Source organism: Apodemus sylvaticus, chromosome 23, assembly GCF_947179515.1.
Source record: "Apodemus sylvaticus chromosome 23, mApoSyl1.1, whole genome shotgun sequence".
Taxonomy (NCBI): Eukaryota; Metazoa; Chordata; class Mammalia; order Rodentia; family Muridae; genus Apodemus; species Apodemus sylvaticus.
The window spans coordinates 6,087,822-6,107,920 of NC_067494.1; positions in this window are offsets into that span (position 1 = coordinate 6,087,822).

Genomic DNA, 20,099 nt, shown 5'->3' on the forward strand with positions numbered 1-20,099 from the left:
ACACTAATACCAAATATGAAAAAATGTTTTAGGAACTAAGATGTTTACAAAATCATTACATGTCTCCTAGTAGGCCAACAGCACTTATGAGGTGTGTTACTTAGTAGATGTCTTTCATAATACATAAAACAGAATTTTAGGGAGAAAGGAAATTGCAGAGGGAAGAGTGCTTATGATCAAACATTGGTGAAGGCTGGCAGAGGACAATATAGACTGTCAGGTTGGAGAAGACAAGCCTCGGCGGTTAGAGAGAGGGCTTAATGTGTAAGCGCCCGTTCTCTGTACCAGAGGCAGAGCTTTGTTCTTTGGGGCCTTGGCAGAGGGCTAGCCACTGCTAACTTTGGTTCCGTTATTCCTGATACCCTCTTCTGGATTCATGGAGTACCTGCACTCACAGTGCTACATGAAGAGAGACAGACAGACAGACACACATACACACACATACACACACAAATGCACACACACACACACACATTACTAAAAATGAAATATTATTTAAAAAAGAAAAAAACAACCTGGAGAGGGAAGGCTATAAGGCTGTGGTTGTATTTAGTGCCACCAAATGACACACTCAAAGTGGATTATATGGTAAAGTCTACGCTCTATGTAATGAATTACAAAAATGCAGTGGCACCACAAAATTCTATAGTCACAAACAAATAGACAAAGACAAAGACTGAGGGCTGGAGAGATGGCTCAGCAGTTGTAAGCCCAGGCTGCTCTTCCAGAGGCTTAAATTCAATTCCTAGCACCCACACGGCAGCTCACAACTGTCTCTAATCCAGCTCCAAGTGACTTGACACCCTCACACAGACATACGTGCAGGCAAAACACCACCGCACGCCAAACATAAAAGCCTGGAGTCGCTCAGGGGCAGAACAGTCCTCTGCAGGTTCAAGTCCCTGCACTCCAGGTTCAATGTCACAGGGGAAAAGCAGTATTCACTCAATTACCAGTTAACTTAGCTTTGGTAAGCGTTATAGCTGCTCACATCTGGGGTTGGGGATCTAGCTCAGTGGTAGAGTGCTTGCCTAGCAAGCCCAAGGCCCTGGGTTCAGTCCTCAGCTCTGTTTAAAAAAAAAAAAAAAGGTAACAGCTGCCCACATCTGTTTTCCTGCGGTGTTTTTGTTGTTGGTATTTTTTTTTCTGGTACATAGTTGGTTATAGAAAATGGAAGAAGGGTCACTTGCTTCATTTGCAGTTTTTGTTGCTGTTATTTGCTTTTTGTCTGGCCTGGAACTTACTTGAGGTTTGCTGGCGTGGGTCACCCTTTGAACCATTAGATGTCTTTTATTCTTGCGGATTTACCACCTATTAGCTACAATCATGACCTTAGACCCGCATTTGACAAAATGCTTCCAGTAGGGTCCCAGCTCTGTCAGATGTTAATAAGAGTCATTGAAAAATAAGCACTGGAAATTGGTATGTCTGTAGAACTCAGGATTAAGAAAAGCTGAACAGGTTCCTGCATTATACGACCTTTTAGCATGATCCCTATATGGAACTGTATGTTGTGCATGTGTTTGATAGAGGAGAGAACATGGACCTCTCAAAGTTGGGGACCATGGCACACTCATGAAGTAAGGTCTTAACCGTGTTTGGGACAGTAGAGCTGGCCATCGACTTTTTTTAAAACTCTGAACAGTTTATGCTGGATGGAGGCTTTACTGTCCAATCCTTTGGCCCTGCAGAGAGGCAGAGAGTAGTGAGGGCCAGGAAACGCGCTCTCTCCCTTGTTGCCAGGATGCCATGGCTAAGAGAAAGGAGCCAAGACACCAGAGTTCCCTCCAAGGACCTGGTCACCTCCTACCTCTTTAATGTGTAATGAGAGAAAAATAAAAGTATTTTGCTACCAGCTAAAGAGTTGTTATCCCACACTGGTGCTGGCAATGGTGGTCTGACCTGTTGGGACTTGGATCTCAACACCACAGTGTCAAGGAAAGAAAGGAATGTGATGGAGAGGGAATTTGCCTCATCCCTAGGAAAACCCTCATCTGGCTACATTCTTGGGTAGTTTGGATCAAGCTAAAGAGCTACACTGCATTCAAACCCAGAGTTATTTTGTAAGTCCCTTGAACTCTTTAAAATATCCATAACTGGGGATTATTTCAGAAACACTAGTCAAGAAATGCATGCTCCAAAGGTTTTATCAAGGGAAAGAGAAAAAAAAAATGCGAGCAGCTAGGGAGCTCAGAGTTGCCAATTTGGAAGAGCAATTTGCCTACAGCTGGATATAATTAACAAGCCTGGGTCAGAAAGGAAGCAAATCCTAAAAGTGTGAATTGGATTGAGGTGGAGGACTGGGACGGGGACAGTAATTCCAGCGCTGGCATAGTCTCATAGGACATAGCCTCTCCTTTTCAGAAAACAGTCCGGTGATGTTATGAAAGATTAAACTAGGAATGGGGGAGCTGTGGCCTTGCAGTAACCTATTACGTGTTTGATAAATCTGGATATTTAAAAACATGCCTTGTTCTCTTCTTTTTTACTACTGAGTATTTTCCATTCCTTGGTACTGAAAATGTATTTTGTTTCTCTAGATTAACTAAAAGAGGGAGAAAAGGCCTAGGGGCTGAAGAGTAAGGATGACCTAAGTTCAGCTTTTAGCACCCACATCAAGGTGTCTCACAGCTGGCTGGAACTCCAGCTTCGGGTGTTTCGATACCCTCTCTGGTTTCTTTACACCCACACTCCTATTCACAAATCTATACATAGACAGACAAATACACACAATCAAATACACACACACACACACACACACACACGCACACGCACACGCGCACACACACACACACACACACACACACACACACACGCATGTGAAAATAATTCAGTACAAAGAGGCTGACAGCAACCCAGTGATTAGCATGTACTTGATTGCTGTCTGAATTCCTTTGGTTTGAATGCCTGTGTTATCCTAAGATGGTCTTTATTTTAGAAAACCTAAAGAAGAGAGTATTCAAATAGTTAAATACAGTATACATTCGGTGATTCATTATGTGGGGTTAGGAGCCTCTATGCAGAGATGTAGGCTGATGAGAATGACCAGAGCTGAGATATTCTCTAGTGGTGAGTCCCCCCTCCCCCTCCCACTCCCTTCCCTCCCCCTCCCTCCCTCCCTCTTCCCTCCCTCACTCCCCCTCCCTCCCTCACTCCCCCTCCCTCATTCCCTTCCCCTCTCCCTCCCCTCCCTCCTTCCCATCTCCCCCCTCCCCCTCCCTCCTTCCCTCCCACTTCTGGAGGGGCTTAGGGGTTTGACTTCATGTATGGATCTTGACATCTTCCTACGGATCTCGACGCCTTTCCTTTCTGCCTATTCTGGTCCTGAGGCAGAACGAAATAGAAGTCTAAACACAAACGGTGATGCTTTCCAGAGCTCTGGAGGATTTTCTAACCCTCCAAATGTTCTCCACAAAAATCCTCCCTCAGCACGGCTGACGCTGCCACCGCCTTCATAACAAGGGAGTCTGACAGGAAAATGAACCATTGGAGCCTACACACAAACACAGTGGCTCATTTCCATGCAGAAGTCCTCTTTAACCGAGGCAAAGAATTCATTTTATCATTTGCAAGCATTTATTAAGGGCACAGCACAGTGCTTGTTACCCTATAGGAAAGGCGGGAGAATTAGTGGTTTGCATTTGAGATTAACAGACTAAATAAATAAATAAATAAATAAGAGACAACAAGCTGCTTGAGGGAAGAAGAAGATAAGTGAATAACAGATAAATAAGTATTGGTGGTGTGTGCACGCACTCATAATTGCACGCACAAGTGTAATTCCACAGATATATGTGAAAAGTGATATATGTGTAATTCCACAGATGTATGTGAAAAGTGATATATTATATGTGTAATTCCACAGATATATGTGATATGTGATATATATGTAATTCCACAGATATATGTGATATGTGATGTATTATATGTGTAATTCCACAGATATATGTGATATATTCCTTCACAGCATCCTCAAGCTGTGAAGGAATAGAACATAAAACATTAAGTCACTGTGGGCATATGCATGGAAGGGGAAAAAACTTGAAAGGGTGTCAGATTTTCACAAGTCCTTTGTCTTAGTGGGGTTTTATTGCTGTTAAGCAACTCCTACAAAGGAAAACATTTAACCAGGGCTTCCTTACAGTTCAGAGGGTCAGTTCACTATTTCATGGTGGGTAACATGTCAGCTTGCAGGCAGACAGGATGCAGGAGAAAGAATTGCGAGTTCTACCTTTTGATCTGCAGGCAGCAGAGAGAGACTGTGTACCACACGGCATAGCTGGAGCATATAAGACCTCAAAGCCCGCCTCCATAGTGACACATTTCCTCCACCAAGGCCATGCCTCCTGATAGTGCCACTCCCTATGGGCTAATGATTAAAACACATGAGTCTATGGGAGCCATTCTTATTCAAACTACCATACCCTTGAAGGAGGTGATACTTGTGGCAAGCAAGACTGTATATCATGGTATAGTATAACATAATAATTTGATAATATATATATATAACTTATGGCAAATTGCCTTTTGGAACATGAATTTCTTGCTTGACCAGGCTTCCTGCAAAATTACTGCCTTTCAATGACCAACCAAAGTATGTTTCCCATTGTAAAATGTTGGGACTGAATCTTGGGGATAAATTCTCCTTTTATTGGGGAATTTTGAAAATCTTTGTTGGAAGAAACATAAAATGTATAGTATATTTGTATAACATTAAATAAACATTCATTTAAAGAAACATAGTTCTCTAAAACCTAGCAAGCCCAAGAAAGAGTCATGAAGAAATATTCCCCGCCTCTAGCGTTGTGATCCAAGGTTTTAATCCCAGCACTCAGAAGGCAGAGACAGGTAGATCTCTGAAACTGACCATGTTTCACCACTATGCCATTCCCTGCCAGGGTAAACAATAAAAGCTGAGAGGTTCTCAGATGTAAGAAAGCTTAGCTACAAAGAAGCCTCTCTGACCAAACCAGTTGCCAAGGAAGCTTCTCAGAACAATTGAGACTCCTGGAAAGGACACTCTCCAAGCTGATGATCTACCTGCAGGCTGGGTGGTACACTCCAGGGTTCCCAGCATTTGTGAGCTGTCACCATGCTGGGATGGGCTTTGGTGACTCAACTGTCAAATTCTGTTCCTGTAAGTTAACCCCTCACCCACATTCCTGTAAGTAATCTCAGTATGATGCTATCTGTTTTGGGTTTGTCACGGTACGTAGACAAGTGTATTGTGTCTCTCAGGAAAAGTTTTGTCAGGCAACAGCTTTATACGGGATAATGTTTAAAATGATAATTAATAATACCTCCACACACATCTGTGTTCGTTATGACCTAATGAATGTAGAAGTTTACAGGGCAAAGGAACTCTGAAGATGCTATGGAGGCCTTTTCTGGGCAACCCACGGAGTCCTAGTGAGAGGAAGAAGCAGAGTTAGAGAAGATACAAGGACAGCAACTAAAGTCATCACAAAGAGAAATTCAAGGGTGTCTGGCCACCCTAGGAAAAGGCACTTATGAATGTTCTAGCTATGTGGTCCCCAGAATGACACTGGGCAGCTGGGCAGGATCATTAAGATTGAAGTTCTGGACTTTGGAGCCTCCCTTTGATCTTGATTGGGCAACAGTTATGGTGCAGAAGCACCTTCCCCTAGGAACCAGAGCCTGGTTGGTGTTGGGGTGTGGCTCTCAGACAGTTGTAACAGTGCACAGACACAGCCTCGCAGCACAGAGAGAAGACTGCCTTCCACTGTGATCTCATATAAGTTAAACAAGAACCAACACATACTCTGCCAGAACATTCTATAGCTGATCCCATAAAGAAGAAAACGGAATCCACACCTACTAGTATTTCATTTACAAATATGGTTTCGATAAAGGAGAGAATTTCACAGCTTTCATGCAAGCCACACCCTCAGGACCCAGGAAAGCCTGTTTTGAATCAGGAAGTCATCATCACTAAAAATGGGGGTAGCCTCAGGAGCCACCTTGAAGGACTCATGGCCCACACTGTACCTTTAAAGGATAACAAAGGCTTTGAAGCAGTGGGAGGGGTGTTCCATTGACTGAGGTTGAAGAATTCTGTATCAACAAGAGGAAGCCTTAGGACGCCCATGGCAGTGTTGGAGTGAGGACAGTGAAAGTTGGAGAACAGCATCAGGTCCCCAAGGATTTGTCAACCTGACAGTGTATTTATCTGTGCATATACATACACACATGCAGGTGGACGCCCATGCGCACACTCACATACATATACACACACACATACACGCACATATACATATATATATATAAATATATCAATATATATATATCAATATGTATATATTGAGCTGGGGTAAGGATGTATAACTTTTGAATAAAACAAAAGGATTCAGAGCTCCTAGATCAAAGGATCCATCTAATGTTGCTATGGCTTAATATGACTTTTTTGGAGGGTTCTGGTTTTTTGTTTTGTTTTTTTTGTTGTTGTTGTTGTTTTGTATTTTTGTTTTGTTTTGGTTTGGTTTGCTTTTTTTTTCGAGACAGGGTTTCTCTGTATAGCCCTGGCTGTCCTGGAACTCACTCTGTAGACCAGACTGGCCTCTAACTCAGAAATCCGCCTGCCTCTGCCTCCCCAGAGTGCTGGGGTTACAGGAGTGCACCGCCCCCCCCCCCCCCCAGCATCTGGTATTATTGTTATTTCAAGAATTAGAAGAATTTAATGTCTCCTTATGGTAGACTCAGGCAGCATTTCAGACACCAGGACTGTGACTGGCTGTGGACCAGCCCAGCACAAAGCCCAGATACCCCCATGCCAAGAGTTGCCTTGGTGCTGTGAACTGGAACTGCTTGGGTGAGAAGCTCACTTTAAAAGGAAGAATTGTATAATTTCAAGTAACATTAATTTGTATAAAATAATGTCCTCTGCAGAAAACTACAGTGTTTGAATTTAGTACCTACACGATATTTTTAGGGTGAAGATTAGCACTGAGGTAATACATGACTCTAAAAACAAAAATATTATTTTATTGTGTTAAATCAAATCATACTGTATTGACTTGCCAAAGTTTTGTAATGCAGTAAAAACATTACTTGGATTTGTAGTTCATGATTGATTTATCATGCTGTGGTATGGGCTGGTTATGTTAACTGGGGGGTGGGGGGAGCCTTTTCTGTAGTGTTACAGCACTATGAAGCAGAAAAGAAAGCACTATACTTCTAGCTTTAAAAACTGAAAAGGGCTTTCAAGATGGCTCAGTGGTTAGAAACACTTGCTGAGCCTGAAGGCCTAAGTTTGAGGCCCAGACTGCACATAATGGAGGAAGAGAATTGACTCTGCACAGGCACACACACATGCACAAAATGTATAAAAAGCAAATAAATGTAGATTTAAAAGAAGGAGGAAGAGGAAGGGGAAGGAAATGAAGAAGGGGGCACTGGAACAAAGAATGAGAGCAGTTTCTAAAAGCTAAACAGGGAAAAGGAGAGGCTCTACCTCGGAGTCTGCAAGTCAAACAAGTCCTGTTGTCATCTCCTTGCCTGCACTGCAGGAAGTCTCTCAGCAGATGGGACAGAGACAGCTTCAGGCTGTTACACCCAGGAGAGAAGAGTTTTCCCAATCTTTTAGGGACCTTGAACCAGGCCAGGACAAATTCAGAGTTAGGAGAGCAATGGGCAAAAGAATGGCATCACCAGGTGGGGTTTCTGATTCTCAGAGAAGGGATTGGTGAGGTGTCCCCAAGTGTAGATAGGGGCCCCTTAAAGGAGAGTGAGCATTAACTGTTTCACAGTTAGCAACAGACACAAGTTGGCCTCTCTGAAGCTACTTCTAAATGGTTGCTAAGAAACTTTCGTTTTTTTTTCTCCCTGCCTCATCCTAGGATGATTGAGATTAGTGAGAAGGCTCTGAAGATGCCTTAGATGGAATTCTAATCTGATAAGGGAAACTCAGGAGCCAGTTCATTTCGCAAGGAGTTACTACGAGTCCTTTCCCCCCCTTAAATTGAGTGAGATTCCGAGAAAATCACAGGGTTTTTTTTTTTGTTTGTTTTGTTTTGTTTTGTTTTGTTTCCCCCCCCCCCCACAGAAGGGGGAATAGCCTTAAGCAGTTGGCCATTGTTGGAATTCTTTCTTCTCAACTGGTGAAAAGTTCCAACTTTATTCCAAGATAGGGCCTCCTCCCTCCCTTCTCAAGTCCCCAGGACATGCCCTGCCCATTTTACTGGCAAACCCTTTTCAGATTTCTGACCAACAGACCTAGAAGATAATAACTTTGTGTTTTTTTTTAACTCATTGCATCTGTAATGACTTAGCACAATAGTCTTGCACTTGGACCACCTCATTTGATTTTCTGAACAGTAAAGACCTTTCATAGGTGAGAAATGTATGCTCACATACTTAAGTGATGGAACTAAAGCACACATCTGTGCTCTCCAACTTTATGGTCTACACCTATAAAGATAACATTTTTTCAAACCACAAACTTAGACTCGAAGAATGCCGCAGGAAAGGGGTGCAGCTCAGCGCTCCATCAGGCTCCAGACCCTGAGGCCAAGCCTCAGCACTGCCAACAAATATTTAAAAAAATAATAATAATAATTGAATTAATACATGAAGGTACACCGTGACCACACATTTGTGCAATTTTACAGACTACAGTTGTAATTTTCTGTGTATAGTGATCTCGTATTGTACTGGTTGGTTTTATATTACATTGATAAAAGCTAGAGTCATTTGAGAAGAGGCACTATCAATTAAGAACATTCCTCCAGCTGGCGGTGGTGGGTGGTGACTCATGCCTTTAATCTCAGACCTCTGTGAGTTTGAGGCTAGTGTAGTCTATAGAGTGAGTTCCAGGACAGCCAGTGCTACATGGAGAAACCCTGTCTTGAGAAACTAACCAACCAAGCAGCCATCAAATAATGACTAAATGGAGAGTAAAGGGTGGAGGGAGAGAAAGAAAACTCCTTCAGCTGAGCAGTGGCAAGCCTTTGGCTGCCTCCCACCACTCAGGAGGCAGAGGCACCAGATCCGGGAGGTGCAAGCATTGTCCAGGACACTCAGAACGGAAGATCATGCATATGAACTACCACAGAGAAGCCCTGTCCCAAAAAAAACAAAAAAAAAAACAAAAAACAAAAAAACAAACAAAAAAAAAAACAAGAACTTCTAGGCTAATAGCCACTTATCAGGAGTGCATACCATGTGTGTTCTTTTGTAATTGGGTTACCTCACTCAGGATATTTTCTAGCTCCACCCATTTGCCTAGGAATTTCATGAATTCATTGAGTAGTATTCCCAGAAGCTCAGAATACCCAAGACACAATTCACATATCAAATGATGCCCAAGAAGAAGGAAGGAGAGATTCCTGGTCCTGGAAAGGCACAGTGCAGCAATGTAGGGGAATACCAGGACAGGGAAGCAGGAGAGGGTTGATTGGGGAACAGGGGGAGGGGAAAGGGCTTATGGGATTTTTGGGGAGGGGGGAACCAGGAAAGGGGAAATCATTTGAAATGTAAATAAAGAATATATCGAATAAAAAAAAAACAAGAGATCAAGGAGGAGGGAAGAAAATATTGGCTTGTAGACAAATCTGTCCAGCATTTTCTTCATTAATGATTGATGTGGGGTAGTGCCGACTCTGAGAAGGTGGTCCTGTGTTGCATAAAAAGTCAGGTTGAATAAGACATGAGGACCGCCGGGCAGTGGTGGCGCACGCCTGTAATCCCAGCACTCTGGAAGGCAGAGGCAGATGGATTTCTGAGTTCGAGGCCAGCCTGGTCTACAGAGTGGGTTCCAGGACAGCCAGGGCTATACAGAGAAACCCTGTCTCGATAAAACCAAATCCAAAAAAAAAAAAAAAAAGACATGAGGAGCAAGCAGGTAAGTGAATTCTGGGGCTTCTTCAGTCTCTGCCTTGTGTTTCTGCCTTGGCTTCCCCCAGTGATGAACTATGACCTCTAAGCCAAAAAAGCCCTTTCTCCCCCAAGTTGTCTTTGGTCATGGCCTTTATCACAGCAATAGAAACTGTATCTATTTAGACATCTGTATCATTTAGACAGAGGAATACCTGAATTAGGAGCTAACCTTGGTCAGGTTGTCTTGAAGATTAATCATCATATATGTTTGGTATATTTTCTGCCATAGCTATTCTTATGTTGTCCCATGTAGACTGTAAACTACTGAGAGCAGAGACCAGTGCTTTACAGAGTTCCTAAGGCTCACTGACCTTCCTGCTGCTTCCCTTTAGCCACAGTCCTTAGAAGTTGACTGGTCATTGATGATGGCCATTTCTTTAGGATCCAGGCTTTCTCCTTACATGGTAGTAGATATATCTCAGCTATTCGGGGCAGAGGCAGTAGGATCACAGGTTTCAGGCCTGCCTTTGCTACACAGTTCAAGGATAGTTCAGGAAACGTAGCTGCCTGTCTCAAAATAAAATTTAAAAGGCAGAGGCTGGCTAGGCATAGTAGCACATGTCTTTAATCCCAGCACTTGGGAAGCAGAAGAGATAGAGCTCTGTGAGTTCCAGGCCAGTCTGATAAGACCGAGGATGAAGCTTGTTAGATATGTGACTTAGTGGTAAAGTGTTTGTCCATATGTAAGGCCCATGATTTAAGCCCTAAAACTGAATCACAATTGAAGAAGTTGTAGTCTCAGGACTAGGGAGACAAAGGTTGGATAATCATTGGAGCCAAGGAGTCTCAAACCAGCCAGACTTATATGGGTAGTTCCTGTCTCAAAAGAAAAAAAAATGCTTGTAATAATCACAAAAGGTAAGAAAAAGCCGAATTCATATACAGCCATTTCATTGGTTTAAATGGAAGTTTGAAAGTAGATAAATATCATGTTGTTGGGGCTGCACAGATAGAGATAGCTTGACCAGGTGGTAGTTTAGCAGACATGAGGATGTGAGTTCACATCCTCAGTACCCATGTAAAGCTGGATGTGGTAGTTGAGGATCTATAATCTAGTGTTGGGGAGGCAGAGACAGGAGCTTGCTCTTCAGGCAGTCAGTCTAGCCTATTGGTTAGCTCCAGGTCCAGGATAAAACACACACCACACACACACACACACACACACACACACACACACACACACACACACACGGTACAGATGTATATCATAGACACACATTGGAGGGGGTCATACAAGCACATACACAATCAACCCTTATGCTGTGTCTACCTTTTCTTTCCTTATACAACGTATTATTTGGTTTTTAGCTGTGCCACCGTTCCTTCCCTTGTATATCCATCCTGTGTTTGGTGAGATATTTTCTTTGCACATGACAAGCAGCAATGAGTACCACTTATTAACACCCAGGGACACTGACGGCTCATTGTCATGACTCGTTGTACGGCGTTCCTACAGGGAGCAGGGGAAGTGTGAGTCTGGATACAAAAACGTCCTGGATACTGTGAGGGAGCATACCAAGACATTTCCTTCACCTTTGAGCTCACCTTCTGGGCTTTCCCCCTTCCTCCTAGAGGCCAGAAGGGAAAGGTGCATCTCTCTCTCTCTCTCTCTTCAGTAAACACATTATGATTGGGTCAGAGGTCCTGGGATACACATCCTTACTGATCAGACGGTAGCTGATCAGTTGTTGGGGGAGTCTAAACAAGATCTCTCTGCAGCCAGCTTGTCCCAGCTTGTCCTAGCCTGTGGCAGCTTATCCCATGAAATTTGGATTTAGATAGAGTCTCTGCGAGCCTCCCAGGAGACAGCCACCATTGGGGCTTCTGCTTCTACAACTGGGAGCTAGCTAGCAGACAAACGCTATTGCTTGGATTTCACACTTCAGTTGAGGGAGATGGACAATAAATAAAAATGTTGAGTGTGTAGGGATAATAGAGGAGCAATTGTCAGTATAATACTGTAATATATGGAAATTATCAGAAAAGAAGCTGACTTCTATTGGACTTCACTTCCCAAACCAAGACTAGTTTCACTGTAACTATGTTTGCTCAAAGTAAAATTGGGCTCAGTGTAAGAAAAGGATGTATGGTGAAGAGATTATGCTTTTTTAAAAAAAAAACTGTGGATATTTATATTTTGTGAATAATTGTGTAACCATCTGGGTTTCCTTTTTTACTTTGGCTGCTAGGAAACTCAAGTCTAATTTTGCTCTCATAATAATTGGTTCGACTTATAAGTCTGTATTGTTTTAGACTAGATTTCCAGTCTACCTAGAAGGACCTATTTATAATTTTATTTTGAATTTCCTCTCACTTTATTTCAATTTTGACATACTTATTTCAAGAACTAAGATTCCTTGGCCAGTTAGCACAACTACCCCAGTCTCTATAAAGGGGGCATGACTGTTATAGAGTCATAGAGCAAACCAAATGGTTCTATCGTCTTCTTAAATCTCTTTGATGAAAAATGGAAAGTTAGGTAGTGGAGTGTAGCTCAGGTGACAGAATGCTTTTATGAAGCGCTGAGTTCAATTCCCAGCACCACATAAACTGGGCAGTGTTAGCACATGCCTCTCATTCCAGTACTGAGGAAGTAGAGGCAGAAGGATTAGAACTTCAAGGCTATCCTTATTCACATAGTAAATTTGAGGGCAGCCTGGGCTGAATGAATCTTAAAGCCAAATCATGAAACACCTACCTTGGTTTCATAATGGATCCACAAACATGGGTTATTAGCAGACTGTTGGAACTGGCAGTCTCTCAGCTTGCCAGGGTAAAATGCAGGTGGAATCATTTCTCCATTGTGAACACATTAATTAAAATGCAATCTAAAGTCACAGAATTATTCTCCCTTTTAGGTTTTAATCTACTCCACTGATATGCTGAGAGTTATCTTTGAGTTTTTTGGTAAAGGAAAGAAACTAAGGTGATTGACAGAGTCCTCTCAGTGCCCACCAAAATTGTGGAGAAGAAATCTGGCTACAGAATCTATAAATCATAGCAAATGCACATATTTAAAGAGACAAAGGAGGCCTTTCAAAACACCCCTAAGTGATTCCAACACCCCTCTTTATTAAAAAGGAATTATGTGGCCCTGGTTTAAAGCTGTGGTTTCTCTTAGGAAAACAGACACGGAGCTGTGAATAGACCCGGCATAGAGCTCTCTTGTCCAGTCTCGTGATTGAACATTTTGTCTTATGATCAGCAACATAGTAGTTGATCAGTTACCAAAGCCCATGGGAGCAGATTAATGATTTAACAGTGGGATAAATGGAAAAGCTTTCCCTAACTACTTCAGTATAAATCTTAGCAGTAGGTTTTTCAAGATTGCAACTATGACAGAAAATCCAAGTGAGCCCAAGTAGGGCTTTGCAAGTTCCCTGGCATCCTCATCTTTCCTGTCTTCCTCTTCACTGCCAACCTCAAGTTCCCCACTCATTTCACCATTCAGCTATATCCTTTTCTCTGGGTCATGCTTCCCAGTGCCTACAAAATATGGTGGCAATTCATCCACACATCTTTTCTCCTTCCCCCTCTTTAATTTTGCAAGGAGTACCTTGGATACAGCGAAAGGGTGATTTCCCACCTCCCAGAGCATGTTACCAGATACGGGTGAGAAAAGGGGAGAAAGAGACTGGCATGTGACAAGGAATGAGGATTAAATGCAAGCCCACAGGCATGAGTGAGCCACACACACCCTGCTGTGAAAACACAGATGCAGGAGCAATTAATTTCTGTCATTTGCTAGCAAGGGTAGGTGACAAATATCTTCGGTCTGCTTTCCTTCCATCTGTTTCTCTCACTGTTAATGGGGACCATTTGGGAATCTTTGTTGTCAGGCTTTGCTACTGAGATGTGGAGGATGAAATTTATTCTGATGTCAACCACAGTAGATACTGTATTTAACTTCAAATAACAGAGGAGCCATTTAGTGACTGATTTTTTTATCTAGAATAATTGTTGCAGACACTGCTAACACTCACAGGTGTAGGACTCCAGATGCCAGGGGTTTGCTGCCATGTTTTCTCATTTCTCTCTCTCTCCTCCAACTTTCCATCCTCTTCCCAGAATTCCCCAGTGTTCTGCTTTTGTTTCCCATCAGTACCTGGTCTAGGCTGTCCTGAATAATATAAGCCAAACTATGTATCAAGATGGCTCATTACCTATGTATTATGAATTTAATAACACTTCTAAAATTGCACCTTTCAAGAAACTTATAACTCTGTGATAGGATAAGGTCTCTAAGTCATTTACCTCTCGATGAAAATTATTTTCTAAGCACAAGCATAGGTGGTTAGGGTAAATCACTCATCCAACCTCCATTTACTCAGAGAGAACTATTATATGTTAAGTTGGTTCAAAAGAAATAATGAGGAAGCTGACTCAAATGCAGAGAGGCATATGACTACAAAAACACAATTGCAGTGTTAATAGAAATAATTCTATCAAAAACCCTCCACACTGCTTTGGGCATTGGGTAAAACCTTCAGAGAAGACCAGAAACCTGAGATAAATTGATAAGTCAAACTTGGAGTTGGACAGAATGAGAAAAGGGGAAAATGAAAACCAGGACATAGAGAAAATGTGGCTAAAGACTTCAAGAAGCCCAGAAAGGGAACAGGCATTTCTGATAGGGAGAAGAGGTAGACTCCTTATTAGAGAGAAAGTTCCAGAAGAGAGAAATGGTCATGGGAGGACTCTAAGATAATCTGCAAAGTATTTTAATTTTTTCCATTGAGAGTTTATTTGTTTTGAGTACTGAGATTTCAGAGTCTTGGAGACATTAGTGGAGTTTATCACAACAATTTTGACAGTAGAGATCTGAGCCCCCAAATACTCTTATCACTGTACCAGCATTCAGCAAAAATATTTTTCAAGTAAAATGCATGAGATAACATTCTGTGATAAAATGGCTTCATTGCCAGTTACACTTGAGAAATTCCACATTACAGGAAAGAAACAAGATTAAATCAATCGAATGCTGAGTTTCTTAGTCTTATTTCTTAATGAAAAGGGCTTTCCCTGCCTTGCCCCTCACCATCTGTGACAAGTGGGAGAGCTGGCCCTGCCCTTCACTGGTTTCAGCACTCCAGAGAGTGGGCCTTGCACCTCACCTAGCAAACGCAGTAGAGCATTAAGGGAATGAGAACAGGAGAATTGGTCCTGTTGGGGAGATGCTCCCCAATCCCCCTTTCTACCTGAGGTAGTCAGGAGAGCTGGCCTCCAGGTCATGAGAGCAGGAGAGCCTTCCCCATGTTGACTACAACACTGGGTGAACTACTTGTGATAGTCCTGGAGAGCTTGCCCTGGTGATGGGAGTGCTGGAGACCTGGCAGGGTACTCTACTCAGCTTTGCTTCCTCCCAGGCCCAGATTCAGAGCAAAAGTTAGCCCATTCCAAAATCTACCCCATCTGTCAACTTCTAGAGTATAAGAAAAGGCCTGTCCCACAGAGCCAAAACTGCAGGATCTCCATGACACAGGGCAACAACAGGATAACCAGGAGGAGCCTGCTGAGGATAGTGTATTGATACAGTATTGATGTGTAGTAGAAGCCAGAGGCTTCAAATCAGACCAATGACCTGTTTTACTTGCAATGCACATTTGCAAGTAAAGATATGTAGACAAAGGAGTATACGGTGGGACATCCTGTGACACGCTACAGCTTCCACAAGTAGATGTTCTACGCTTTGGGTATTTTTATTTTTTATTTTCTTTTGAGGGGGAGTGTACAAGGGCTGAGGGTAGATACAAAGGGACTGGGGGGGGGGAAGAAAAGAAGAGTGGGATTGGGGTATAGATTGTGAAGCTCATAAAGAATCAATAAAACATTAAAATTTAAAAAAATAATTAAGAGGATTTGAATAGGGATCTGTTGAATCTAAAAAAGGAAAAGAAAACTTTTAAAAGGAAGTACCGTGTGTGTGTGTGTGTGTGTGTGTGTGTGTGTGTGTGTGTGTGTGTGTTGGGAGACATTGAGAGATGGTTCAGGTGTCAAGAGCACATGCTGTTCTTTCCCAGGACCAGGACTTGGTTCCCAGTACCCTCATGGCACCCCACAGTCATCTGTAAGTCCAGCTCCAGTTGACAAAATACCCTTTTGGCCTTCATGGACATTGCACAGACATTGTACACATAGATATGTGGAAGCAAAATATTCATATAGGAAAAAATAAAAATAAAAGAATCTTTTCTTTTTAACTAGTACTATTTGAAGGGTATGTCTTAATTTACCTGGGTGACATTATCTTCTTGAAGAATGAAATTGGCTAAGGAAAAGTTGGGAGGTTTTGCCCTGTCTGTAAGCAAAATCACAGAAGTAATGGGAAAATCAGAACTCTGATTTATTCAGCTTTATCCCCATGGCTTGAGTATTGTAGACTAAGGGGAATGTGTATTATCTGGGAACCAAAATAAGTCTACTGCCTGTGTCTAACATTAAGCTTCCTAACAGGTTTCTAAGGGTTATATAAATCTATAAGACAATTTTACTGGTCAGTTCTTTTCTTAACTAAATTAATTTCCCTTCCCTAATAATATTAATTTACAGTTAATATTGACAAAGGAGGGAGAACAAAAGAGGGGTAGATTCAGTGGAAATGGAGTTACAGATGGTTGTGGGCCACCACATGGGTGGTGGGAATTGAACCCAGATCCTCTGGAAGAGCAACAAGTACTCTTAACCACATAAAACTGTCTCTCCAGCTTTATATACCTGCACTTTTGAGAAATATAACACCAAAATACCTTTCTGTACTTCAGTGTGGGTGACTACCATCAACGAGTGGTTTAGTCCTCTTTCCTTTCCCTGGTAGTATCATTTTGTAAAAATAAACTAAACTGAAGCCATTTTGAACAAATCTTCCATTTTAGATAGGAGTCAAATAAAGTTTAAGTTCCCAAGACCTACCTCCCTGGGTAATTGACATCCTGCTTGGCAGAAAGAGACATGTACAAGGGTAACTTACATTTTGGTCAGACAGTTGAGACACGAATGCTAGCCCTCACTCCTACCCCGATACACACACACACACACACACACACAGACACATACACACAAACACACACACATACAGACATACACACATATAGACACACACGCATAGACACACATGCATAGACACACACAGACACACACACATACATACACATAGACACACACACATCCATACACACAGACACACACAGACACACACACATACAGACACACACACACATACAGACACATAAACATACAGACATACACACATACAGACACACACACATAGACACACACACATACAGACACACACACATACAGACATACACACATACAGACACACACACACATACAGACACACACACATATATACAGACACACACACATACATACAGACACACACACATACAGACACACACACATACAGACACACACACATACAGACATACACACAGAGACAGACACACACAGACAGACACACACACAGACACACACATATACGCACACATACACACACACATACAGACACACACACGTATACACAAACACATACACACAAACACACACACATACAGACACACACAGACACACACGCATAGACACACACAGGCACACACACATATATATACACAGACACACACACATATAGACACACACACATACAGACATACACACAGACAGACACACACAGACAGACACACATATAGACAGACACACACACACAGAGACAGACACACATACACACATAGAAACACATACAGACACACACACACACACACACACACACACACACTTGAATACCCCAACCAATGAGAACAGAATAAGTGTACCACAAAGACATGTTCCTAAGGAGGTCCTCTCTCCCTAAATCCTGATTGGTGGAAAACGTAACTGTAACATGGCACAGATGTTTGTTGTTTCCAAGCTTAAATCTTGATAACATTCTGGCTCGGGACACATTCAGCATCTGAGTCTGTGCTGCTGTCCCTGCCTGGTCAATTTTTGCTTCCTAATTCAAACTGAGATCTTGCTTTGCATGGATTCTTGTGCCTGCTTGGGTTGCTTTGGACTTTCAGACTCTAGTAAATTTATTGTCTGGAAGTAATTTACTGACCCAGAGAAACAAAGTTTCATTTCCTAATAGCAAGTGACTTAAAAGTGAGCTACGTTTCTTTTACTTTTAATAGTTTCTTACAGGAAAAGAGAGAAGTCTAGGCCAAGGACTTTAATGTTATTAATGCTAAGGATTTAACTTATTTTTTTATTATATATACTCTTTATTTACATCTCAAATGTTGTTCCCTTTCCTGGTTCTCCCCACCCCTGAGAATCCCATAAGCCATCTCCCCTTCCCTGGTCAACCCTTCCCCCTCCTTCCCTGTCCTGGTATTCCCCTACACAGCAGCATCAAGCCTTCCCAGGACCAAGGCCTCTCCTCCCTTTGATGTCCAACAAGGCCATCCTCTGCTGCCTATGTGTCTGGAGCCATGGGTAACTCCATGTGTACCCTTTGGTTGATGGTTTTGTCCCTGGGAGCTCTGGAAGTACTGGGTGACTCATATCATTGTTCCTCCTATGGCACTGCAAACCCCTTCCGCTCCTTGGGTCCTTTCTCTAGCTCCTCCACTGGGGACACTGTGCTCAGTTCAAGGGCAGGCTGAGAGTGTCCCCCTCTGTATTTGTCATGCACTAGCAGAGCCTCCCAGGTGACAGCTATATCAGGTTCCGGTCAGCAAGTACTTGTGGGCATCAATAATAGTGTCTGGGTTTTGTAACTGTATATGGATGGGTCACTAGGTGGGGCAGCCTCTGGATGGTCTTTCCTTCAGACTCTCCTCCACACTTTGTCTCTGTATCTCCTTCTGTGGATATGTTGTTCCCCCTTCTAAGAAAGACCAGAGTATCTATACTTTGTTCTTCCTTCTTCTTGGGCATCATTTGATATGTGAATTGTGTCTTGGGTATTCCAAGCTTCTGGGCTAATATCCACTTAGGAGTTAGTGAGTGCATACCATGTGTGTTCTTTTGTGATTGGGGAACAGGATTTAACATTCCCAAGAACTTAAAGAAGAAAGCTGGGCTTTCCCAATAATAAATAGATTGATTATAAGCCATAACACCCTACTGAGAGAGAAAGCAACAAAGATGAGGGAGAAACCAAAGATGAGGGAGAAACCCGAGGAACTGTCCACTGAGCTGAGCTGTTTCCTATTCCACACAATGTAAGCAACCACTGCTTGTTAGAAAGATGACATCTGACCCTTCAAGATGGCTCAGTGAATAAAGGTCCCTGTCAGGAAGCTCGGCCACCTGAGCTAGGTCCAAGATTCATATGGTGACACGATATAAAGTGTTTAATGTTCTTTATAAGAAGCATTATGTCTCCTTTTAGAGAGCCTTTAAATCACATAACATAAAAAAGAAAAATACCTCCCCTCCCTCCCAAATGACTCTTTCCTTCACTGTCTTGAAAACTAACAAAGGCTGATTTATTATGAAATTAGGTTAAGGGAGGTTAACCAAAATGGAGGTGTGGATCCTTTCAAACTTTTTGACTGGGATAGGACATGGCAGTTCATACCTGTAATCCCAGCAGCTGCTGAGAGACGGCCAGCAAGATAATTACCATTTAGAGAGCAGCCTGGACTTCATAAAGAGATCGCTGTAAAAACAAAACAAGTGAGCTCTGTCCATCATCTGAAATAACAACAATTGCAAGATCCTTAAGAAAGTCTTTGCATCCCTGTAGGAGGTAGGGCATACATCTAATCCCAGCAATTGGGAGGCAGAGGCAGGAGGGTCAATTGGTTTGAGATTACCCTGATTGGGGTTTCCAGAACAGTCGGGAAACAAAGAGAAAAGTTGTCGAAAAATCAAAAAACAAAAACAAAACAAAACAACAAAACCCAACCAAATAAAAAAGAATACCTTTGTATGAACAGAGATTCTTGAAAATTTTGCAAATAAAGATATTCTGCATGTGAAAGACTTTGTCTTACTGTCTTCTGCTTCTTCTGGAAAAAATTCCTCTGGAATTTTTCTAAGTATTTAAAAAGACAAACTATCAAATTTTCTTACTATAGTGTCTCTCAACTGAAGATTTTGCCCTCCAGGAAACATTTTTATGTCACAACTGGGAATTCTTCTGGTAGCCACTTAGCAAAAAAGCGGGTTGCTTCCAAACATTCTGGAATCAGCAAAGTGTCCCCAAGCTTGTACAGATTTAT